Raw genomic sequence first — 27,013 nt, 5'->3', positions numbered from 1 at the left:
AAGTCCGCCCATGCGTCTATTACCTACGTACCTTGGAAGTAAAACATTCCTCTACGAGTATATAAATTTCTCGAGTTAATAAGATATCATTAATTGCAGCGTGCGTCGAGAACCTGAAAACTTGATGTGATATGGAAAGCAGCTGACAGGTTCGCTGCCAGCCATCACTCGACATTCAGTACTAAAAAGAAAGAAAAGAAAAACAATAGTGAGGTCATCCACAAATTTGTTATCCACTCTCTAAGGAGGCAGACTGAAAATAGGAAATCGAAACGTCGCATCGAGTTTATTTTCTCTTTTCCCTCTTTCTGTTTTCCTGCCGAGGAGTGTTGACACGTGGCTGGTATACTGGTGTGACGGAAACATTTTCTTTCCAGCGTTCCAGGTTGTTATGGAGTCTCGGGAACACCTTGCAGACGACACTCGCACTTGAAGCTTGACAGGTCTTCCGGGTAAGGAGAGAGAGAGAGAGAGAGAGAGACCATCCAACCATCTACTCACCTACACCAAACCCACTATCTAGACCTCATCCACACACCCTCTACTCACCCAACCACTCAACGATCCACTGACTCACCCATCTATCCACCCATCCAAATATACATCCACACACCAGTTCACCCATCCTCCCATCAAACTACACACTACCCATTCACTCATCCATCCACCCACGCATCCGCCTATCCATCAAAAGAACAGATCACCCAGTCATTCACACACACACACACACACATCTACCCACCATCTTCCCAGTGAGAGCGTCTAAGACAGGGTCGATCTTTTTTTTATATAAAAGTTTCTTGGAAGCGTGAGGGAACTGAAGCCGCTTACCCTAAAAGCAATGAAGAACGATGGGGTGAGCACGCCCGATAGATCACAGTGGGGTGTGTAATGGAAGACATGTTGATACCATCAGAGGGGAGTGGCCAGCCTACCTGAAACCTTGGGTATTTTAGCCAAACTGATACGGCCTCTGACGCACACTGCCTCTCCCTTCCATGTATTTGTCGCATTCCTTATCTCCCTCATTAAATGCATCTACACCATTCTTAATGACACGAGACAAATAGTTTACAAATGTAACGCACATTTCTAGTCACTCGCACAATATCATAACGTAGCGAGCCTGTAATGCCGCCGCTGTTATTTGATTAGCATGCACTTGTTCACGATCTATTTGTTTTCACTTTACTGAAGAATAGTCTCGTTTATTTCACACACAGGAGTCACATTACTGCATTTGTGTGTGTGTGTGTGCTTGTGTGTGTGTGTGTGTGTGTGTGTGTGTGTGTGTGTGTGTGTGTGTGTGTGTGTGTGTGTGTGTTTTGATAATCAATCGAGAATTCCAGAAGAATATATATATATATATATATATATATATATATATATATATATATATATATATATATATATATATATATATATATATATATATATATATATATATATATATATATATATATAGTGCTTGTGTGTTTCTGTGGAATATTACACAGTAGAGAATCTCTCTTTATTTCACATTATTTCACAGGCGTCGAGCACATGAGCCTCCTGTCACAGGAAATGACGGATTGACCGCGGTGCTTTATAATGGATGAGATTCGCAGGTCGAAGTGTTCTTTTATGCTATACTACAGTACTTGTTTTGTTACGAGTAAATAAACGACAAAAGTGTTATTATTGCTTTTATTGTTATTATTATAATTATTATTATTATTACTATTATTATTATTATTATTATTATTATTATTATTATTATTATTATTATTATTATTATTTTTATTATTATTTTACTGCAAGGGATCATGAATATTGTTTTGACAACAGAGAAAAATCTGATGTTATGTTTTCATGTTCAATTGATAAATTTACAAATTGGAGAAAGAGAACGAAATAGAAGAAGCAAGGAAGTGTTGTGAGTGTACAGTTGGGGAAGGGGGCGGGGGAGGCCACCTAGCCTGAGGTTGAGAGTGACGACGTTGACGTGAGGGAGGCGAAGCAGCGGTGGCTGGGTGGTGACTGGACAGGCGACGGCCGGCACGCTATGTGGTGGAGGCCATTGGCAAGGAACCTTGTGGTAGTGGGGGGAAGAGAGAGAGAGAGAGAGAGAGAGAGAGAGAGAGAGAGAGAGAGAGAGAGAGAGAGAGAGAGAGAGAGAGAGAGAGAGAGAGTGACTTGGGCGTACTCTCTTCACCTAAGTTCAATGTCTTTTTTTTTTTCATATGGATTTCACGTACAGTTGTTTATTTACTGTATTTCATTATACTTGAGTGAATAATTAGGTTTACTTTTCACAAAAACTTCTTCTGATTCTATAAACTTCACATTGTTAATGCTGAAAATGACGTGTTACTTGGACCCTAACTCTTCTCAGACAATGATGTTGCGTGGCATGTTATAATGCTCTTGCTAAACTGTGTGGCTCGAAATGTAACACCATCTTCGAATTTCGGTGATCTAAGTGGTTCCATAAAAAAAATAATGATAATAATAAAATAAATGAATAAATGAATAAATAAGTAAATGAAAATAAAATAACAGTTATGAGAAAAATAACACAAAAATGGTCATGATGGTTGCAATAATGATAATAATAATAATAATAATAATAATAATAATAATAATAATAATAATAATAATAATAATAATCATACTGAATCGTAAAGAAAAATGAGTTTGATGTTGTATGAGGGAGGGATACGTATTCACCGCACAAAAAGACATATATTCCTGTGACTCGTTATAACAATGATTGGTTTATTATCCCCTTGATTGGAGTGTCTCTATTTTCAGAACAGGACAATGCCAGACTCGCGCGCTTCCATGGAAGTACATACTAGTCATCTGGAATATAGTGTGTGTGTGTGTGTGTGTGTGTGTGTGTGTGTGGGTGGGTGTAGGGATGTGTGTGTGTGTGTGTGTGTGTGTGTGTGTATGTGTGTGTGTGTGTGTGTGTGTGTGTGGTGGGGGGGTGCAACAAACTATGATATAAATAAATTAATTAAATCTCTAATGCGGCATCAGTCACGACAAACACTTAGAGACCGACATGTTGTTCAGCAGCAGCATCCACAACTCCGCCTCAGAACAAAGGCTTCCTCTTGAATCTTTTCTGTTCATCGCTCTCGACCCGTCTGTTCCAGTTGCAATAAAACTTCTTACCTTATCTCATCATCTTACCATTATCTCATCCATGATGAGGTGAGATGTCAAACCTCCAACTGTCTGAGCTGCCTCCACAACAGCAACAACAACAGAGGAAACACCAGGTCATCTAACTTCAAAGCAGATAGGTGTTTGTTCGATTAGCTCCAAAATATGTACTGTGAGACTTATTATTACCTTTTAAATTTTGATGCAAAGTCCGTTTTTTGTCCGGTATTGCGAAACTGGCGATGGCTATGTTTTGCAAAAGTTATAGTTGTACTTCTTTCAGTTCTCTCATGGCCATTACATAAGCCTGAAAATATGTACTACGAGTGAATCCCACAATTTTAATATACATACATACAGGACAGGAAATCAGCTAAATCTGGATAGGTTAAGAATAAATGTTAAATCCCATATGCAAGAAACTGTGTAGACAATATAATATATAAGAGTTACTTGCACTTTCATTTATGAACATACGAATATATCAGAAAGGAGAATCCTACAGATATCCAGAGGAACAAACATCCTCAAAGTATCCAAGGGTTGTAGTAAAATGGTCCCCACAGGTTATTAAATAATGTTAACTGGAGGGATCTAAAGGTCTGCAGGTCTAAGGAAGACATAAAAGTGGATCTGAGACTCAATCTTGATCCTGTAATTTATATTAATTGATTATTACTATTGGACAAATTTCGTATAACTACTACTTCAATTTTCAGATTAATGAGAACAGGCCATTGATATTTTGAGTTAGAACTAAACAAGACCAGTACTATTGCATGCTGCGATTTTAATGGGACCACTTGGCTTTGCAGTATCTTTTGTAAATGCGTGTGTTACCCTTCCAGTTTGAATAAGTTAAGCTTTAATCAATTCAAAGGGAGTGATGTGCATTATAATTATCCTGATCCATTAATATTTTGGATCAAAACCACATGGACAAGTATATAGAGGAGCAGCACCTACGAAAGAATATTCATTAACTCTTAAGGTCTCTACTGAGACAAAGATTGTACAACCAGGTATTGAGAGAGAATTCAGAATGTTGACCTGGCTGTCTACATATATTACTTGAGGCAATGCTTTAGTTTTCGGTGAGGTCCAAATTGTGGGAATGGGAAAGCTTCTCCTATAAAAGTTATCATTGTGTCCCGCGATTTTAATGGGACGAGTAATCCTTGTAATGATTTTAACTGCGTATTAGCATTCCAGTTTGGACAAATTTACGCTATAATTTAATAAAAAACAGTCATATGACATTTTTATCATGTTTACTATATTGATATCGCGATAGTTATACTGGTATTAAACTGGCCAATCAGGATTGCCCACATGGCGTGACGTTACGGTCCGAACAAATATAAGCCATAAATTCTTCCCAACCTGCTCACGTTTGTTGTTGCTGAGGGAAGTTCCTGTCCTAGGTTGGTGTTGCACCAAATATGGGATAAGGCTTAGCAGAAGATCAAAGGAGATCATTTTGATAAATCTTTACTTAATTTTAATTTATATGCCCCTAGAATTTCTTGCTATTCTTCTTGTAAGGACATACTATCCACTTTTTCGGCAGTGGTAAGCATTCCAATTGACTCCTGATCCAGTCACCTCAGTAATGATCCCATCTATGGTAAGGCACACTAAGTAATGCTGCAGTTGTGGTTCATGTTGATAGTGAGAAAAAACACAAACAGAATGAACCATAATTATGTCTTCATAAAGTACGAGTTTCTATTGTATTCGCTTTTGATATTTATTGTTTATTTGTTTATTCATTCATTTATGTATATTTTACCTATGTATCAATCTATCTGGTAATGTATGTATAGTATGTGTGTGTGTGTGTGTGTGTGTGTGTGTGTGTGTGTGTGTGTGTGTGTGTGTGTGTGTGTGTATAATGCTCGCACACACGCACACACAACACACACACGCACACACACACACACACACACACACACACACACACACACACACACACACACACACACATTGTATAATATAAAATTTTCTTTGTCTTAACTAGATCTTTCCTTTTAGTTTTTAGTTTTTTTTTATTTATTTTTTTTTTATTATTATTATAATTATCATTATTTTTATTATTTTTTTTTTACGTGAGCTGTTCTTGCGGATTGGGAATCTTCTGCATGAAATATAAACATCCCGCACCGACGCCCAGCACTGCAAGATATAATGATTCCTAACAATAAGAAAACACGTTGCGAGACACCACAGAGGAGTTCGCCTCACAGGAAAGGAAAAATATTTTGCAGCACTTTGTTCTGTAGTGTTGCAGTAAAGGGGATAGAAGGACGCGTCCGTCGGTCAACACTTGCATTAGGGAAACCAGTTGGGAATTACAGCCTTGTGTATACCTCTGAATTGAAGCGGATCGAACAGAATACGCTTCACGTGCCACTAATACTGCTAGCTGGATACATGAGACTCCTCATTACTGGGAAAAATGTCTGTACTTGTACTCTGAGTCAGTCCTCACATGAGGCAAAAATACTTAAAGGGCTCAACAGTTTTAGTTGTTCCATCCTTTCATAATGATATGATACCGTTCTTTGTATTTATGTCTGGCTTACTTTCCCTCTTTCTGAAGTGGCCGTGAGCTCAAGTGAGACACACACACACACACACACACACACACACACACACACACACACACACACACACACACACACACACACACACACACACACACACACACACACACACACACACACACACACACACACACACACACACACACACACACACACACACACACACACCGTTGAGCGTTGAGACATTTGCTTAGTCAACGGTTTCTTTTAAGTAGGAAGGATATTATTTCAGCATCAATAAGCACCTGAAGATACTAAAGTGTGCCTCTGGCTTTCTTCCTTAAGTCGTCAGTGAGTTGTCTGTCGTTGGAGAGACGTTTTTCAAATGGAGGCGATGGTACTCTTATCATCTGATCCCGGAGCGCCTCTATGGTTGCTGTGAGTCATTCATTATTTTGAGCAAAGACACGTATATCATTCTAGATGGTATTTAGGATGTTCATTAATTTTATATAATAAATAATGAGGATTTCTTCATTTTGATGAAAAATAAATGTTTTTATGATAATCAGTAAGAAATTTTCATGCACATTGAAATCAGAAGCAAGTTACAATGTCCACAACTTACTTTGGTTTAAGATGTTCGTTGGGACTGAGTGAGTGGTAGACTTTTCGTGTTTATTGTTGCCTGAGTCTGTCAAAGACACATGGAAAAGGAATAACGTGCCATTGAATCAAATCGTACGAGTAAACTTGCTTACAGTATGTTATATGGTTAACCGTTTGTTCTGTTGCCATCAAACGCTTCCCTTTTGGAGTTCATTATACTGCAGCACGAATATATATATATATATATATATATATATATATATATATATATATATATATATATATATATATATATATATATATATATATATATATATAATTTAATGAGGTATTTCATTAAGTTTTAGATGTTACATTTGTATTTAATAATTGTAAGAATCGGATAACTCATTTGAGTCATAATCTCAAAAATATATTTCTGTACAGCTATACACATTCTCCTGTTAATTTTCTTTTATTTGTATATATTTCTATATTTTTATTTAAATGATTTATTTAATTTAAGTTTATGTGTGTGTGTGTGTGTGTGTGTGTGACGTATAGTACGTAAGAACATAAGAACATAAGAAATAAGGGAAGCTGCAAGAAGCCACTAGGCTTATACGTGGCAGTCCCTGTGTGAAATATACCTTTCTATTTCCATCTATTATCCCCATCCATAAACCAGTCTAATCTTCTCTTAAAGCTCCCTAATGTTCTAGCACTAACAACATGATTACTGAGTCCGTTCCACTCATCTACCACTCTATTTGAGAACCAATTTCTTCCTATCTCTTCCCTAAACCTAAATTTTTCAAGCTTGAACCCGTTATTTCTTGTTTTATCCTCGTTGCTGATCATAAGATATTTGCTTACATCCCCCTTGTTATAACCCTTATACCACTTAAAGACTTCTATCAGGTCCCCTCTTAACCTACGTCTCTCTAAAGAATGTAAATTTAACAGCTTCACTCTCGCCTGGTAAGGAATACTCCTCATCCCCTGTATCCTTTTAGTCATTCTCCTCTGTACTAATTCTAATAGACCTATATCTTTCCTGTAATGTGGGGACCAGAATTGCACAGCGTAGTCTAGATGAGGTCTGACTAGCGCCAAATATAACTTTAATATTACTTCCGGCCTTCTACTTTTAACAGTCCTAAAAATGAATCCTAGTATCCTATTTGCCCTGTTTCTGGCCTGTATGCATTGTTTTCCTAGACGGAGTTCAGAGCTAACTATAACTCCTAAATCTTTCTCGTACCCTGTACCTACCAGAGTTTCGTTGTTTAATGTGTACATACTGTGTGGGTTTCCTCTACCTACGATAAATACTTTGCATTTGTTGATATTAAATTGCATTTGCCATCTGTCCGTCCATTCATTACGTATAAAATGTTATACAAACATATTTATGTGTTTATGAAGTCTTCATTAATTTAATTTTATTCTGTTTGTTTTCTGTTGATAATATTTTTATCTTTTTTTTTTTTTTTTTTTTTTGCATGAAGTCACTGGTTTTTCTAGAGTTAGGGAAGGAATGTGTAGTTGTCAGTGAGGGATAAGCACTGTGTACTCTTGAAGCAAGGCCGTCTGTAAGTAACATCCAGGCGGCCATGGCTCAGCTGCATGGTGTTATCGTCATTCCTTTATGGTAGACTATACGTGAATATTCACCAGACTATAGGTGAATACATAAAATTCACAGTAATAATTAAATTTATTCAATTTGTGCTGATCTCACACCACAGTATATATTGTACTTCTACGAAAGAAGAAAGAAGAAAACAAAAAAGAAGTAAGAAGAAAAGAGAAGAGAAGACAGAATAAATAAGAAGAAAGAAGAAATGGGGAAGACGGATAAAGTAGGGAGAAAACAAGTTGTCACCCCACCCGGGAAGGTAATTAGCACCTGGCATTGAGGGAGCCGAGAAAATAACAAACATGGACACACTACAAAAACAGGAGGAAGGCCATAAGCCGCTGGGAAGGCAGCCTGGGTCAAAAGGGGATTAACGGTAGTGATGTTGGGGACAAGGCAGAGAAAGTGATAAAAAGGGAAAGTAAAAGTAGGTGAGGAGGCGTGAGGCACCAGAAGGAAAGGGTAGCCTATAGAAACATACATACGCCCACTTAAGCTCCGCCTCCAAACTGCCCCTTATACCCTGAGTGGCATTCTGGCTCAAGTACCACGCCTGTGGGCGGATCATATGCGTAAATGAGCAACGTGAATGGTAGATGTGTAAAATGTCATGAAAATAGATAAGTTTTTGAGGGAAATGGCAGTCTCAAACAATACCAAATCTATGCAACATTTCGTTCCACGACAAATTAAAGATGACACGATTTTGAAATATTTTCGTCACATGCGACTGACTGAAGAAATAATATATTTTCCTTGCTGTGCTAATTGGAACCTACAGAAGCAGAACAATACCATCCAGAAATCCGATCGCTGCCAAGGCCAGAGTGAGGCACCGACGCTCACCTTGCACACAGCCACCTCCATTCTGTTCTTCTATTTACTCAGGTTTCTTTTTATATTGTTTGTGGTTTTGTCCTTGTCTAATGTGATTTGACGTGTGTGTGTGTGTGTGTGTGTGTGTGTGTGTGTGTGTGTGTGTGTGTGTGTGTGTGTGTGTGTGTGTTGAAAAAGATGTAGAGGCACAGCAGTGGAACCATTATTGTGTGTTTATTCTTCGTTACGTTTCGGAACTCTCATCTTTAAACAACACTGAAAAAAAGTAAAGGAAAAAAATAAATAAATCCTTCACTTGGTGAGGTGGAGGAAGCGACTGAACTCTTTACAATACGGTGGGGACGTCCTGTACTCCTATCAACACCAACAAATAAGCGCACATACAATTTTAATCATTTATTTATTTATTTTTATTTTTATTTATTTATTTTACTGTGGAGGTGTCCTGCTGGTAGAAGGGAAACAATACACGAATTGTATTATTTCCTAAATACAGTCATGAAAACGCAAAAAAAAAAAAAAAAAAACTAATGCACGACTTACCTGCTTGTACTCGACAAACTTAAATTAAATTTCAACTATATTCCTGATAATTAATGGATACGATGTCTGTAGACCTGATGTCTCAAAAGATGGAGGAGCTGCAATTTATGTACAAAACTACACACTACAGAGAGACTGTAAAGAGAAGGATAGAAAACATAAGAGAATAGTTTTGAAGTTAAAACTTTGCACTTGAGTGTATGAAATGCTTTTGATATGTCTAAGGCAACAACGAAAGTATTACCAAAATTTTTAAGCGAGAGTAACCAAAACTTAGTAAGGAAGGCCTGATCACAAGTATAACACTCACGACGGAACCCATACTAACGATCAGATATGAGGTTGTGAAGTTATAGATGTTTAAGAATCTTCCTGTTGATGATAGATTCAAAGGCTTTACAGAACAAGAAAGTTAAAGCAATATGGCGGTAGTCTGAAGGATTAGAGCAGTCATATATTTTAGGAACAGGCTGAACGTAGGAAAATTTCAAGGAGAAAGCTAGATAATGACAGAGCTGGAAGATTCTGAATAGGCAAAGTGCAATCGCATAGGCACTGCTACGGAGAACAATAGGACAGACTTCATTAAGTCCAGAAGCTTTCCAAAGGTTAAAACCACAACGACGCATGGAAAACATCATTGCGAAGGATCTTAATGGAAGGCACGAAATAGTTGGAGGGTGGAGGAACAACCAACAACAGATTTTTTAGCAAATGTTTGAGAGAACATTTCAGCTTCAGAGATAGACGAGATTGCAGTGCTGCCATCCAGTTGCAATAGAGGAGGAAAAGATAAAATGTTGTTGGATATCTTTTTGGGTAGATGCCGGAACTCGCGAGGGGAGTTAAATCCAATAAGATTTTGACATTTTCTCTTGATGAAATTTTTGGCTAGTTGGAGAATAGACTTAGCATAATTTTGGGAAAAAATGTAAAGCTCGTGAGTTTCAGGTGATGGAAGGCCCAAACACCGTTTGTAGGTTGCCTCTCTATCATGTATAGCACGAGAATAGGCTAAATTAAACCAAAAATTAGAATGTTTGGGGCGAAAGAAAGAGTGAGGAATGTACCTTATGTTTTCAGCATCTTAAAGCCTAGTTTGAAGTTAAGTCAACTAAATTAATGATATTTGAAAACTTAAACTTTAATTATTTACCTGTTAATACATATTTAACCTGCTATGGATATATTCAACATGAACTGTTATGGCAGTTATCAGAACAAACTGCATACCATTACCGCGATGATATTTTGCTATTTATGAATCCCTTCAGTTTTCCATATTTTTGTATTTGGTACGTAAATTTTAGTGGTTGAATATAATGCGAGGTTCACATTGAAATAACCACTTAGTTACATTTTTTTTTTTTTTTTTTTGTGCTTTAGTTTAATAAAGAGTGAACTTTTGTGGATGCAGCATTGTTTCAGGGAAAGCCACGAGTGACAAAAATAATGCGTAAATGTATCGGAGATGAGAGGGCAAGGGTGGGTGGCATGCGTAGCGTGCGGGACAGGGCGGTGCTATCTCCAGCTTAGCACGCCCCTCACACAACCGAGGCTCCTCCGCTCCTACACGTGATCAATATTTACTCGTTCCTGAAAAGTCCTTGGTTAGGTGGCTGCTACAATTCTGAACCACGGACATTATCTTCTTTCACATTCTACTGTATTCTCGTGCGGTGACGTGGTGTAAAATAATAATAATAATAAACGGTTTATTATTTAGGCAGTTGACAAACTGAAAATGTACATAGGGGATGGGGAAAAACTTAACATTAATCCTAACGGTAAGACTAATCTAGGAGGGAAATACTATTGATTGATGGCTCGCACCATGGTGGGAATCGCACTGAGTCTGTACCGGTCCGTGCGCGGCGCCTTCAGGGGCGTTATTTTGTTGTGGTGTCTGGTGGCACGGACAGGGCGAGGCGCGTCGGGCGGCAGCATGTCTCTGAGACGCGGATGATGCAGTAGTCCCTTCCCAAACTTCTCCAGAGCCTCTCGGTGCCTGGTGGATATTCTGGACAGACTCAGGGTGGTCAGGGCTTCTTCATAGGTGGTGTGTGTGTGTGTGTGTGTGTGTGTGTGTGTGTGTGTGTGTGTGTGTGTGTGTGTGTGTTCTTCAGGGGTCAACGTATGTAATTCGTGACTATTTCTTTTATATCGAAAAGGGTTTTTGTAAGAAAGAACTCAGAAACGCGGGGCGCGGCCAAGATGAAACCAAGATAATTTGGGAACGGTACTACAATGAATACTGCATCTGGCCGCGCTACCTTAGAATGCTACCTCAACACATTTACAGCACATCGACTCTTGTTGGTGACGTTGTTGAGAGAGAGAGAGAGAGAGAGAGAGAGAGAGAGAGAGAGAGAGAGAGAGAGAGAGAGAGAGAGAGAGAGAGATGAATAAGCTTGTGTTGTGTTTTTATTACTGTATCAGGACACGCACTCACTCTAGCAATCATTTCTATCTTACCCTCGCTGCTTATATTCACGTTACCTCCTCCCTTGACATCACTCACTGCGTTCATGGCGTGGCTTGGTGTTGAAAAAGGGAAGCAAGAGGAAGCGTCACGTCTGCAGGTAGTTCCTTTGTAAACTCCATCTTTATTTTTTTGCACATTTACAGGGATTTTTTTACACTACGTCATAAAGTGCTACATACGTAGTCTACATGATGATTTTTTTTTTCTTATTATTTTCTTTTATGTATGTTTGAAGATACGAGCAGCAGCTATAATGAGAATCCTATTTAATGCAGTGGGATTATGTGGAAACTGATAAGAATGGATTTTCAGGCGGAGTGCGAGAAATCGTGACTGCTGTTTGTGTGGAAAGGGATTGGATGATCGTAATTCTAGCCTCCATAAAGCTCTGCACGGTGAGGAAAATACACTGAAAATATTAGTGAAAAGAAATTACGATAGGTAGTTTTTCTTTTCCTAGATTCTTTTATTTTATTTCATTTGAGTTATTTATATACGTGTAGTTCTTAAGGAAGGATTTACGTATAATGGTTTAGTATAGCTGGCAGAGTTAGCGCTCCGCGGCTCAGATAGTATACCTTTAATATTATGTTGAGACGCGAGTCTTGGGGAAGTACGAGGCTCTAGTTTGCGTCGGGAATTTGTGTCGCTAATTAATATCTCGCTTCTATCCCATAACATGCCATTAGTTCCCTTTTAATTACGATATAGTGTGATAAATAGACCGCTATATAACACACCGAGGAGATGAATTGATAGCCTGCTCTGAACTGGCAGCTTCTAAAAAGAGTGCCACTCTGAATGGGAGTTAGTGCCGTTTTCTCATAAATATTCAACAGGCAAACTCAACACTCAATAAGAAGCCACCGTTATTCATACAGGGTGTCCCGCGAGTTAAGGTACATACTCAGGAATTCGGCAGTTCGAGTAATTCCAAGTTGAAAATACTCTATAAATATATCCTGTATTTTGCTTTATCTTGCTAGAAATTAATGTGTAAGTTGTGTATTGCGGGAGCTGCTCGCCTGTGTGGGCCTTCGCCTCCTTCCTTCCCTCCTCGGCTCGCAACGTACTGATTGGAGCCGCACGGCATTAAGTGATCATTATTTGTGTACAATCTACGCAGTCAAAGCATTACAGGAAACAGGAAATGACAAATTAAATTTTTGTAGCAACTGCCATCGCTATGCCCAGTGGCTTGACGATATATATTCACCCTAATTTATACGGTTCACTAAAATTTAATGAAATTATAGTATGATAATTATAAAATATGAACAGTGTTTTGTGTCGCTTTATTTTTCTTTGTGTGTTTTCCCTTTAATAAAGATGTGGCTTTTGCGTAAAACTTTTTTTTCATTCATCTTATTTTTGACTTTTGCAAAATAATTACCGTATATTAATTCACATTTAACAGTATTAACAAAATAACTTAGCGTTATTCTTAAATAAAACTGAACAGAAAAATCAGTTCAGTGTCAAAACGCCTCGAGTCTCAAGAGAGTGTATATATTTTTTCATTGTTATTATCGTGTACATATGATAAATTAAGTTGATCTGTAATGACAATCAGTCGTGTCTGATAAAAGATAAAAAAAAAAAAATGTCATGGTAAATGCATTCTGCAGGATACTGAACGACACTCACCAAGCCGCATGACACCACTCCGTGTACATGTTTTCCATAGTTTTCTTGTAACAAAGGTAAAAGTATCCCTTACACAGCCTGTATATGTGTATGTATGTTATATGTATGTATGTATATATGTATTTGTAAATCATAGGCTTATGCATTAACCTCATTATCGTTTATTTTTTTCTCTCCAGGAACATTATTTTGTGATCATTGTCACTGGCAGTATTTGTACGATATTAACATTTTTTTTATATAGATTTAAGCTTTGGGTATCATTTCTATAATGATTCGTACTTGTGTGGAAGACAATGATCTTTGCTATTACCACATGGTTGTTGCCAGATATTTACAGATGATGTAGTTTTTGTAGGAAAAAATAATGAAAAAAATAAAAATAAAAATAACAACAAATAATACCTGAATAGTTCATAGGTGCGTCAAGCTGTGCAGGTGGCGTTTTAAGCTCGTACCCAACGAACTGAATGTGGTAATTTATTCACACGTCTAGCAAACACATTGATTTTGCTTTTGTAATTCACATTCCATAGCAGCACAACTTTAACAGCGTTCACACCAATTAGGTCTTTGGTAATGGTATCAGAGAGACTCCCATATGTATTTTCTGTAATTGGTAATTTATATGTATTGATTTCAAACGTAATCTAGGGTACTTTTTAGGCATCACACACACACACACACACACACACACACACACACACACACACACACACACACACACACACACACACACACACACTATTATGTTCGTTTGTTTATTGTAATTTCGAGTGAAAACAGCACCGTTTCGCTAGAAGATATAGGTGCTCACGTGAGAGAGAGAGAGAGAGAGAGAGAGAGAGAGAGAGAGAGAGAGAGAGAGAGAGAGAGAGAGAGAGAGAGAGAGTGTGTGTGTGTGTGTGTGTGCGTACCGCCACCAGTTTACGATTATCTCATTCACGCTATACGTCCGTGTTTTATGTCTCGCCGGATGTATTCTGCAGTTTGGTTCTTGTCATTCTACACAACGTCTTTCTATTCAAGTTTTACCTCTCCTCCGGTCTTTTTTTCGGCTGTCCTTTATATTTATTCCTTCATATATATATATATATATATATATATATATATATATATATATATATATATATATATATATATATATATATATATATATATATATATATATATATATATATATATATATATATATATATATACTCGTATATATATATATATATATATATATATATATATATATATATATATATATATATATATATATATATTTTTTTTTTTTTTTTTTTGTGTGTGTGTGTGTGTGTGTGTGTGTGTGTGTGTGTGTGTGTGTGTATGCCCGTGTGGTTTTAGTTTTTTTTTATTGTTTTCTATACAAATTGACTAAGGATTTATTGTTCACCTCTCCTATTAAAAGTAATTAGATTTGACTGATATGTACTTTTCCTCGTCGATCATATATGAGAGACTTATCCGTCATCATGGCGCTTCTGCCAAGGGTGATTATCGTATAATACGCAACTGTCGCGGTTACGCACAACACACGCAGCGTCTGCTTCATCGACCTTTTGTCACAAGTAGCTGGGAAAAACAGGCGAATAAATAAATCTGTGTGTGTGTGTGTGTGTGTGTGTGTGTGTGTGTGTGTGTGTGTGTGTGTGTGTGTGTGTGTGTGTGTGTGTGTGTATGTGTGTGTGTGTGTGTGTGCGTGTGTGTGTGTTACTTAGCAGTGACTTTATATTACTTGCATGTCACGTGTGTTTGTACGTGCACGTGTAGGAATGTTATCAGCAATTTCTTGAGAGAGCTTCTGTGTATTCCACGCAAATTTCCATCTTCGTAGGTGCATATATTCGGTGCGTGTGTTGGCGTGGTGTTTTCGAGTCCCCTTGTGACGACCCATCTTGTTTGGCACATAAAGGTGGCCGCGCGATGGTTTTCCATCTCTTGTGAAAGAACCTAAGGCTTCATAAAAAAAAAGAAAAAAAAAGAAAAAAAAAGAAAAAACACACGGGAAAACAGTGTTGTTTTTCTTCTTACTGCCGTTTTTTTTTTTTTTTTTTTATCATAACTCAATGTGGAAAAACTAAAAATTTATTTCCATGTAGGTTTACTCTCATTTCTCGGCCATGAAGAAAGATAAGATAAAACATACATAATTTTGTTTCAGTCTTAAACATACAGTATTTTTTTTTTTTTTGATAATGATGGAACACTTGTACACGCTTTGGAAACTTAAAAGTTGAAAATGAAATAGTATGTTAGTCGTACAATGCCGGCCATAAAACAATAAACATTACCCCTCTTCTGTCAGGGGAGGGTCGCTACACGAGACTCCTGTGAAATTTCTAGTTAGTGACTTACACAAAGCAAATGAGTATATTTTGGAAACGGAAGGCTTGTATTTCTGGACCTAAAATTAAATATAATTTCACTTGTAAAAAGGAAGCTAAGATCCTTGTAACTAGTGGATTTAGATGGGAAGATAATTAATTCACTTGCTCATTTTATTTTGTGTATTTTTTTTCTTTTACTAAGTAGTGTTATTGGATGTGACGTAGTGAGTATTTATATACTGTTATTTTCTACATGTTACCAATAAACTAGTTTACATCGATTTTGTCTCCGATTGAAGAGAAAATTTTAAGAAAAAATATATAAATACATAATAGTGTTGTGTCATACATACGCAACTCGACCAGTCATCTACAGGTCATGAAGGCCACAGCGATTGTTATAATTGCTCGGTCAAGGTATTAATGGGAAAAAATCTATCTTTATTTTATATTTCGTAAAGTAATATAATGACACATGAATCTTACGTGCAATAAGGACCTATTAAATCTCTATCGCCATCATTTATATGTTCACTTTTCGCATCGGATCGTTGCTGACTCCTATCTGGGAAGAAATATGAAAAGAAAAATATAATGGAACAGCTCTATAGTACAATGTGAACACTGACTTTACTATTATAGTCCCAATATATCTCACACAGAAATAATATGATTGTATTTATCAGGTATCGATTGTTCCAGCATTTTCATCACAAGATATATCATTTATATTGTAAAAGACCAGTCCCTTTTCCACTGTAGTACCTTGCACCTGTGTCCATATTTTCACACTTGCGCGGTAGTGAACTCTTGCGTGACGAGAGGGGGCGGTATGAGTCTGCCAGTAGGTGCGTGTTGTATGGCTTGGGTCTTTGCGTGACCGCATCGGAATTATAACCTAAAATCTGGGCTCCCCAACCGGTTCTGACTAGCTGAATACAGGAAATGTCCAATTATATATGGTAAGGTTTTTTTTTTTTTTTCGTGCTGAATGACGTGGAAAAAAAGTATATTCTAGTTTTATTTCTCGATCACTTGTTTATCTGTACGTGTTTCATTGTAAATTTACTTGTGCTTAGAGGAAAATATCGTTGTGTGTGTGTGTGTGTGTGTGTGTGTGTGTGTGTGTGTGTGTGTGTGTGTGTGTGTGTGTGTGTGTGTGTGTGTGTGTGTGTGTGCGCGCGCGCGCGTGCGCCCGTGTTCCAAACAAGCTCATTGAAATACCATTCAAGTACTATTATATATGTCCTTTCGGAGCGTGCGGACGTGATGTAAAGGTAGGCATTTGGCGAGCCAATTAAGGCGAGCCAATAAAGGCGGGAAGGATCACCCCCACATTCTTGGAAGAACTGCCTAATTTTCGTTTTGAAAAGTTTTACAGTAAAAGTTTATTACTTTAAATATTTGGCCCATGGCGAATACTTCCTCCAGTAAACTCTAAACTTTGGACTAATCGGTTAGAAGATAATTGAGGCTTAAGGAGAACTTGGGCAGGAAGACACCGACCTAGGCGTAGCTTGCAGCCAGCACCGGCAGGCTGCAGCAGTTAAACCTTTGTGAGGAGGCGGTGAAGTATTAGGAACTTTGCAATCTCTGCTACCACATGTAAAGTTTGCAAAGTTCTTTACTATCTCTGTTCTTGTATGTCAATTTATTTAGTCTCATCATCCCTCCTTTGTCCTCATTATCATTCACTCATCCGGGCAGTTCACGTATTTGTCAAGTGAGCACCATCATTTGCTGTACGTTCAAATTAAAGACTTGGGTCAGCAGCGGGGAATGGTATGGTCATCCATTCTGTCTACTATCATAGGCTGGCCTAATTATGAATATAGCCTGCAGGTGCTGGCGGACCCAGTGCTTGATAAAAAATAAATATAAAATAAATAATTCAAATAAGGTAAAAAGACTGAAAGTCTACTGTTTGTGGCAGTTTTCGAGTGGTTACGAATAGGTCAGTTTACTGTCGTCTTCCATTCATTACCACTGTAGCCATCACAGCTGCTCGTCGAAATGACATAAATGAAATAAGCATTCATCAATATCTACGAGTGAAATCTCATATGATTTTTTCCTTTACCCCATAAATAATCGAAATGAGCCTTCCACAGCTCTCCTGTCTTGAGTTATGTGGAGCCTTGCCCTTCCATCCCTCTACGTCTTTCCCTTCCTCGTAATTCTTTAGGACTTACATACCTTGCGCGGCAAGCTGTTGCTCGTGTTTTTTTTTTTTTTTTCATTATTATTATTTTTGTATATGTAGCAGTCAGAAGTTGCCAGATGTGTGCGGTGAAACGTTGGTGGAGGAGAGAGAGAGAGGGCGAATTGGTGAGGCGGGGGAGTGATGTATTACCTTCTGACAGGGCATAATGGCTGGAACAGAAGGCAGAAATGAGGGGAGCATCGTCCTCAAGCTTTGGAGTGTGATGGATAGCACGCATCTTTAAGTAAAATCCGTACCAGCACAAAACTGTCCACCCGTGTGAGTTGTGCACGTCAGCTGACCCACCACTCTGGCAGATGGAGAAACAAAACACACACACACACACACACACACACACACACACACACACACACACACACACACACACACACACACACACACACACACACACGTACATGTATCGACGCTTTTTAGGTGCACTCTCTTCACTCTGCCTCTCCAGCAGCACTCCACGCCCTCCTCGTCTTGGCCACGCAGCAACTGCTCCAGGCAGCTCCCAACCTCAATTTCACAACATTCTATTCGTGTTTTGTTTTTTTCGTAGTCGCTTTCTTTGTATAATAGTAAGCTTCTTTCGAGGAAGCTGGGCACTGTCTTAGGCTTTGAGTTACATATACGTGTAACATAAATATATAATACTTCGACAATACATTTATTTGACGTACTCGCTTTTTTGGCGGGGTGGGTGGTGTTCACCATTGCTAACGTCCTGGTTATTATGTATTAATTTTACACAATATTTGTATATGTATGTATATGTATGTAAATGATGGAGATAGATAAAATAGATAAAATAGATAGATAAAATATGTTTTTTTAAGATTTATTCTATTATTTATTTTCTTATTTAAATGTTTTTAGAAGCGGAAAAGAATATGCAAGAACGTCGTCACGTTGGCAGCAATAAAAAATAAAATAAAATAAAATAAAACTAAGTAATCTCCAGTCTCTGTTACAGTTTCGGGAATGAACATTAAATTTATTCACTCATCTTGACGCCCCTGGTTCGGCGTTTAGGTGGTTAATGTCATCTATTTATATCACTGAATGGTTTAGCTCCACCTCTGTCATATTTACAGGAATCTTTCCTCATTTCCAAAGATCAGTACACCTGGTGATGAAGGGTTGAGCCCCATGATAGATGATGTGTTCATAAAAACACGTTTGGCCGCCAGCGAACACCACTCACTATTATCGGTTAAACAGATACAGCTGCCCGTTTTGCAGGTGCGGGAAGTCACGAAGAAAACCCCTATATCAGTGAGTACTTCCACGCGTTTTATGGAAAGTTTAAATTTATCATTGATATGTTTATTTATTCATTTATATATCTATTTATATATCTATTTATGATATTCTTTTATTTATTTTTCTTCTTTTTACTGAGTTTATGGACAGACATTTTTTTGCCTTGTTGGTTTCACGTTTCGAGTAACTCCGGTGCGCAGCGGCCGAGGATGGATGGTGTGCACAAGAACTGATGGTGGAAATATACTCAGTCGTTAGATGTTACCATATGAGGAAAGAAAACGGGATAATTGTGAAACTTAAAAAGGGGGAAAAAAAAAGATAAATAAATAAATGCCATATTCAATTCAACCGTATTACAGTAATTCGTAAATGATGGAGATAGAGAAAATTTTTGATACTACTAATTCATATCTAAGTGAAACTTTATGAAAATACTGTACTGATGTTGGAAACGCTACTTTATAGTTTATTTTCATTTATTTATTTATTTTTATTTTTATTTTTTTCAAAATATCAAGTAAAGTAGGTCAATAACTATTCGCAACTACTTAAGAAGAATCGGAGCTGCTGCGGATTCTCGAGAAGAAAGACTCAAAGGAATGAGGAATCGGAACTTCCATCTGGCCGCTGTGACTGAACGTGACGGAAATATATGGCAAAGTAAGAATGTGGCTGGGTAAGGGAAGCACGGGAAACGTTGTCTTATACTGTTGGTGAGGAAATGAGAGCCAGTAAATTGTGTCAAATCGTTTTCAATAATTTGACGTGAGTGCGACACAATGATCTTACCTCCAGTCCTTAATTTCTCTTGATCTGATTTATGCTGTTTTTTGCACCTGGAATGCAAAACTAAAACAAGCAGCTAAGTGGGGGGGCTGCAGGAAATATCCCTTTTATATTTTCATTCCCTCTTTTGTGCTCACCCATTTCGTTCAATGTAGAATTGGACATAAGCGGTGCGGTACGGGTTTTTTTTTTTTTTTTTTTTTTTTTTTTTTTGGTGTGTGTGTGTATTTTTTTAGGGCATCATAATAGTTTTTAGTTTAATTTTCATCACCATTTCCATTCAGAGGGTCACGGGCCAGCTGACGCCGGTGTTGTTTTCCAGGGTGAGGCGTGGGGCCGACCCGGGATGATGGCTGCATCCGGTGGGGGGACGCGTTCTGGGGCCAGCAAAATAATACCGGGCTCAGAAGGCGCCGCGGGCAGGGAATGTTGGCCCAAAACAAATGTGAGTCTGTGGCAGTCTCACCCTGTTATTGCTCCCCGGAGGCAGTAGCTCTGATGCATACACCGGCCTGCCCAACGGTGTCTAGCTATTAAATAACAATGAGCACAGAATATTTCCTTTGTCAGTAAGGCTATTTATTTATTTCTTTTATTTATTTTCTGTTCATGGAGTCATTGAATGTTGCTTAAATGTAAACTGAGGAAGGCTGGGCGGCATGAGTGGAATGGTAAAACTCTCCTTGGTGTTCCTTTCACCCCACTGTGTCGCCTAACCTGCTCTTGTTTTGCCACTGCTGATTCCAGTCGTATATTCTTGTTCTTTATGGCAGGCACACACACACACACACACACACACACACACACACACACACACACACACACACACACACACAGAGAGAGAGAGAGAGAGAGAGAGAGAGAGAGAGAGAGAGAGAGAGAGCCTACCATAGATATTTATTGTTGATACTTCCTGTTTCGCTGTTACATATAACGCCAGTCTCTCTCTCTCTCTCTCTCTCTCTCTCTCTCTCTCTCTCTCTCTCTCTCTCTCTCTCTCTCTCTCTCTCTCTCTCTCTCCCTTATATTTTTCCATTGCACATGTGTAATTCCCCGCGGCTGTTTGAATAGAGAGCAGCGAACACAGTTAACACCGCAGCGATAACGATTTAAGTGGGGAGTAATTTACCTGCATCACGTTGGATCGTTCATCCTTCATTTTGACCCGTCGTTCCCACCTCTACCGGGGGATGAGAGTGCTGCTCTTACTTCATCATTCTGACGCCGTAATTATGTTAGTACTACTCTAATTAGTGCCATGGGTGCCCTAATTGCATGAATAATTTGCTAATGTAAGCGTTACTCAGTGATTAAAAGGTCAGTAGTTGCCATTGACGCAAATACAGATAATTTTGTTTTCCTGTGCCGGTGGAAGTGTTGATGGTTCATTAACCGTGGCGTGAGATGCTCTCCTCGTCCCTACTTGTTCTGCATTGACTAACAAGAGAAATATGTATCATTAAGCTTTAAGAGATCGAATTCCCAGACTTGGTTCAGATTGTTTACCTATTTAGTTATTTATCACCCGAGGAATACAGGAATTGTATATAATGATTACAAAAACTTAGAAGTAATTGAAATCATATTTGTTGGATTTCACATATGTCCTAAACTACAACTCTCTCTCTCTCTCTCTCTCTCTCTCTCTCTCTCTCTCTCTCTCTCTCTCTCTCTCTCTCTCTCTCTCTCTCTCTCTCTCTCTCTCTCTCTCTCTTTACCGCCTCACATGTTTTATTAGCACAACCATCTAATGTGACTTAACGGTGTGACTTGTCTCTGCGTGAAGTTCACCTAACACTGCTCACAACTAAAAGTTACACACACACACACACACACACACACACACACACACACACACACACACACACACACACACACACATCTAAATCTTGCTGATGTGTTGCCAGAGGCCAGTGCGAGGTAGGGCGGTGCAGGCAATGGCTCTTCCCCCGTTACATCCATCACAGCATTACTGGGAAGCTGTCACTTTATCAACTAGACAGCAGACGCACAATTAAGAGTGTGTTTTGTCGTTGTGTACAGCTGCTGAATTAGGGCATCAGACGCTCGGAATGGAGACAATGTCGTTCAGGAGTGTGGTTGCTTATTTTTTCATAACAGTTTAATACCTTACTCCGTGAAACGAGGATGATAATTCAGGATGTTAAAGGTGAAGGTAATGTTTTTACACATCTCTACTTGGATACGTCGTAAGAATTAAAAAAAAAAAAAAGACTTAGCAGGTGTTTATTTCCTGAATGTACCTTGTTTTCCTTTACCACCTACGTGAGGCAAAACGTTATCGTCAGTCTCCTTTACTAGTATATGTCCCCGCCAAGCTACGTTACGTGCAACACTCCAGTGATCACAATGGAAGTTGAAAGCTTTCCGTGGTAGCCCACAAGGCATTCCTCACTGCCAGGTTCAGTGCAGCGCAACACTTCAACATTAACATGGCTCGTATTGTATATTGAATGTATGTCCAATACGCTGCATACTGTATACTTGCGTAACAGTAAATTTGTTTAAAAGGCTGGCCAGTCTATGGACAATAATATTCAATAATAATTTTTGTATAATCCATATGTTTATGAAAGGGAATTAAAAACGGTCGATTGCTTTGCTTCACAGGCAAGTTTCAACTACGGAAAGCTGAGTCGAAGCTTAATCATTTATGTATTTATTCCTTTGTGTAAAAGAAAACACAACTCTTGAAGTGTAGACAATTGTCGCATTTATTAAAAAAAAATGGTATCGGTGAATTATTTCGCGTACATTCTTTTCAGATCTGCTAAATGCCGGCGTCAAAATCCATGCCCTCCAGTGTAAAAGTTTTTGTTCCTTGGATATGTTCTTCCGCCGCAATATGTTTTCAGGAGAAATAACCCAAGCAAAAGAGCATTTCTGTGTTAGAATTCGTTAGCCGTAAGCAAGTATTGTTTGTATTATGTATGCATACCGATGGCAAGCAACAGAAATTTTTCTGACTATTCTACTTGATATTGTATGATTCACTTGTTAGCTTTATTTTTCTCTCTTCTATCCCTGGTACTTTGGTATTCGTTTATTTAACGTCTTGGTATTGATTAGCTGTAGTGACAAGCGCTGTACGTCGAGTGGAAAGTTACATGCCTTTTGGTGAACATTTCTCTTCTACTAGAAGCTTTGTCCGCTTTTCCTTTTGCTGGGAATTGGGCGCCACATGCTCGCTACCCCTGTGTTGCGACTAGTCTCGTTTGTGCTTGGAATAGAAAAAGGGAGGGTGGGAATTGAAATCTACCCACCTTACTGTTTCCAGAGGCGAGCAAAGCAAGACAGACGTGTTTAGCTATTTGTTTTTCTTTTACTTTTGCGTTCCCTTGACTCCGAGGTCACCACAAACTGCTGGCTTGTGGAAATTGGTGTGGTTGGTGTTTCCGACCACTTGCACTTATATCAGAACGTGTTTATTTTATGATTGGAATATAAAGGACACAGTTTGAGCAAGGAAATAGTGCAGTATGCATCAGGACGGTAATCTGTTTGAAACTTTGACTTTCTAGGAAACGTTATCCCCCTTCATAAAACGTTCACTGCAAAGGACAGGGTTGTGCCGCGTGCCGCTTTTGAAAGTACTGCCCCTCCACGATTCACATCCCATTATCTAATGTTCACGTGAAATTGTAGGGCTTAAATACTATAACTTTAACGCAGTTATGTTAAGGTTATAAAAAGGAAAAGAACATGACTCTCTCTCTCTCTCTCTCTCTCTCTCTCTCTCTCTCTCTCTCTCTCTCTCTCTCTCTCTCTCTCTCTCTCTCTCTCTCTCTCTCTCTCTCTCTCTCGTAGGTTTGCTGGATAGAAATTATCTTACAAAAATGTCATCTGTTTTCGAAGGACAGTGATGCGTTGATTTTTTTTTTTTTTTCTTCTTTTTCAACTATCAAGCAAAAAAGTATGAGTCAGACGTGTTCTGCTCCACTCAGTCGCCTGTCTGAACGTATCTTTTTCCCCGTCCTTCCCCACTACAGTGAGACTTACCTCAGGAATAAAACATGCAGTAGTACCATTTCAGTTCCCTTTAGTGAAAAATGTTATATTCATCTGAACACACGCTTTTGAATTAGGTATTTTATATTTTTTATCGGTTGTGTATTAATTTACTTCGTGCTAGTAAAAGGTTCCCTCTTTCCTCTCTATTTTTGTTTCTCTCTCTCTCTGTATAAAGATAACAGTAACAGGATAAGTCATAAATCAGGTGCACTTAATCAGTTCGCCTGAGTCTGCTCATTTATCTACATTATCTGTCAATCATTCTCTTCATAACTGTCCGTCCATCTATCTATCTTCGTCGAACAAACACACACACACACACACACACACACACACACACACACACACACACACACACACACACACAAGAGAGAGAGAGAGAGGAGAGAGAGAGAGAGAGAGAGAGAGAGAGAGAGAGAGAGAGAGAGAGAGAGAGAGAGAGTTGGGGGTAGATGATACCGAACATAAAGGTGCTTCATTATAACAACAGATTACATACTTGAGTTGTCTATGTATTGGATATATATATGTACAGTGATGTGGTAGTGGAAAACATGTGCAAGTTTACATCAGTTTCAAAATTAATTTCATAACAATATAAATATTCCTGAAATCGTTATAAAACACGGAAGCTTCATACGCATTCATCACTCAAAACAACATCATTCATCAATATTAAGATTTTTTTCTAAATGATCATATAATATAACAAGTTTATGGAATACTAGTGTCGTTCTGTCCACCCAAACAAATTAACCTCTTCCTGTGAACTCCACACACGTGATGATCATTCGTTCATCTTTTAGTAAGTCTTATATTTTTTTTTCTCTAAATATGTAAGTATGCTTCATGCAGAACATTAAGGACTGGATAGCGTTTTCAGGACATATTTCACTTTTCATGGCAGAGGAAATAAATTTTAATAATTCTTGAGATTTTTTTATTTATTATTTTTTTTTTTAAGGTTTAGATACACCTTTGCTGTAAGATTGCTTATGTCTACGTATCGACATGCAGTTGGGCAGGCAATGAAAAGTATTTACAAATCACTATCCAGGTATCAATTTGATATCAAGTGATTATGGAAAGTTAGATATAATATTCTCAACAGTTAAGTGAAAGTGCATGTCAATGTAGGGTTAACCAAAAGTCTTTATACATAACCGAAATGAACAAACTCATGATTTTCTTTCAAACAAATTTGAACCCTAACCTTCTTTTAAATATGGTACAAGATCACAAAACGTTGCTTCTCTTAAAAAAAGATGAAGATTTCCCTCGTTATTTCAACGCGACGGACACTTCCTCAGTATGGTATTAGCACAAGGTTATGGCTGGATCAACACTTTATACACTCGTGGATTGGTAACCATGGCCACGTGGTAAGGTCCACGACATTCCTAATCGCTCCCTGACTGCTTTTACTTATGGAACCAATTAAAGGCCGTGTTGTACTTGGATAATATTAGGAATATTGGTCCTCGCGTGTATGTATGTATGTATGTCTCTCTCTCTCTCTCTCTCTCTCTCTCTCTCTCTCTCTCTCTCTCTCTCTCTCTCTCTCTCTCTCTCTCTCTCTCTCTCTCTCTCTCTCTCTCTGTCTGTCTTTACATATATATATATATATATATATATATATATATATATATATATATATATATATATATATATATATATATATATATATATATATATATATATATATATATATATATAATGTGTGTGTGTGTGTGTGTGTGTGTGTGTGTGTGTGACTGAGTGATAGAAAAAGACGATACGAGATGCTGGAAAAGAAGTTACCAAAAGAATTACTCTGTTTTCCTTGATTCCTTAGGGTTCTGAAAAAAAAAAAAAACATGCCTCGAGAATACGTTCTATTTTATTCAGTGCGCTGCAACAACAGAGTCAAGTGGCGCTAGTTGTCTGCAGAAGCATATCCATGTCACACTTGTTGTTACTCGATTTGGCTGGCGGCGACTATGATGTTGCCGCTACTGTACACGGTTCGGTTGTTGTCTAGGCGAGGGGGCAGCTGGGAGTGGGAGGTCATTGTGTTGTTGTGTGCGTAGGATGTAACATTCTATTGTTTATCTATTTGTTTATTTTTTACTATGGCGAACCGTCAGTATATATTTTCTTTCAAATCTTTTTATTTCATTTTATAAGGGCGCTAAGGCCATAATATAAAGTACTGGCAGAGTTGACACAGAACTGAAGAAAATGATGTTCCCTGAGTGCTAATGACGCATGGAGGCAGCTTAGCATTGACGAATAGAAACCTAAACGTGTGGAATAACCTTGAGGAATTTGAGGGAGGCTGCTGGTAAAGCTTTCCTTGCGTTTGTTGTGTATGTGGACGCTAGAGGCAGGAAGGGGACGGCTGCTGTTCCATCTATGTTATTTGTTTGCTTTTTTTACATTTTTATTTTATTTTATTTTGCATTGGGAATCTGTACCGCCTGAAGTCGTTGAACCATTTTTAACCGTGTATACCTCAGGGTGGGATGAGAGGCAAGGGATCAGCGGAGTTTCTGAAGCGTTCACTGACAACAGCGCACGATTTTGGTGTTCCTCGTGTGTGTGTGTGTGTGTGTGTGTGTGTGTGTGTTGATCTTATCGTAAACTTTTATTGGTGGGCAGCAAGGTTGATAATGAACAGGAAATTATTTGAACAATTAGACACAATATAAAACGAAATATCTGCAATTGAATCAATATTAAGATAACAGTTGAGCAAAATAACTTTTTTACTGAGAGGCAAGAACAGGTGGCGGGTCTCGCGGCGCGCCGGCAGCCCTGCTACACGGTGTGGACACTCGTTTGCACGACAGAGTTCCAATTAGAGACGACAAAACCCGGCTGTAGAGTCGTCATGCCCGCCTCTCTTCGTTCCCGCTTCGCACACACACACACACACATACACACACACACACACACACACAT

The 27,013-nt window shown here is 38.4% G+C and overlaps 1 long non-coding RNA gene across 1 annotated transcript in view; it reads left to right on the top strand.

The window, feature by feature from the left end:
- The window catches only part of LOC135108454 (uncharacterized), a 32,565-nt gene extending 11,980 nt beyond the window's left edge, over positions 1 to 20,585 (top strand). The window contains exons 2-3 of the long non-coding RNA XR_010272276.1: positions 378 to 452; positions 20,361 to 20,585. This is a non-coding gene — a long non-coding RNA (uncharacterized LOC135108454). The remainder of the gene's footprint in view (positions 1 to 377; positions 453 to 20,360) is intronic.
- Positions 20,586 to 27,013: the final 6,428 nt, after the last annotated feature.

This window comes from Scylla paramamosain, chromosome 17 (genome assembly GCF_035594125.1).
Source record: "Scylla paramamosain isolate STU-SP2022 chromosome 17, ASM3559412v1, whole genome shotgun sequence".
NCBI classification, from domain to species: Eukaryota; Metazoa; Arthropoda; class Malacostraca; order Decapoda; family Portunidae; genus Scylla; species Scylla paramamosain.
Note: the sequence above shows the minus strand (reverse complement) of the source record. Positions and strands in the feature narration are given on the sequence as shown.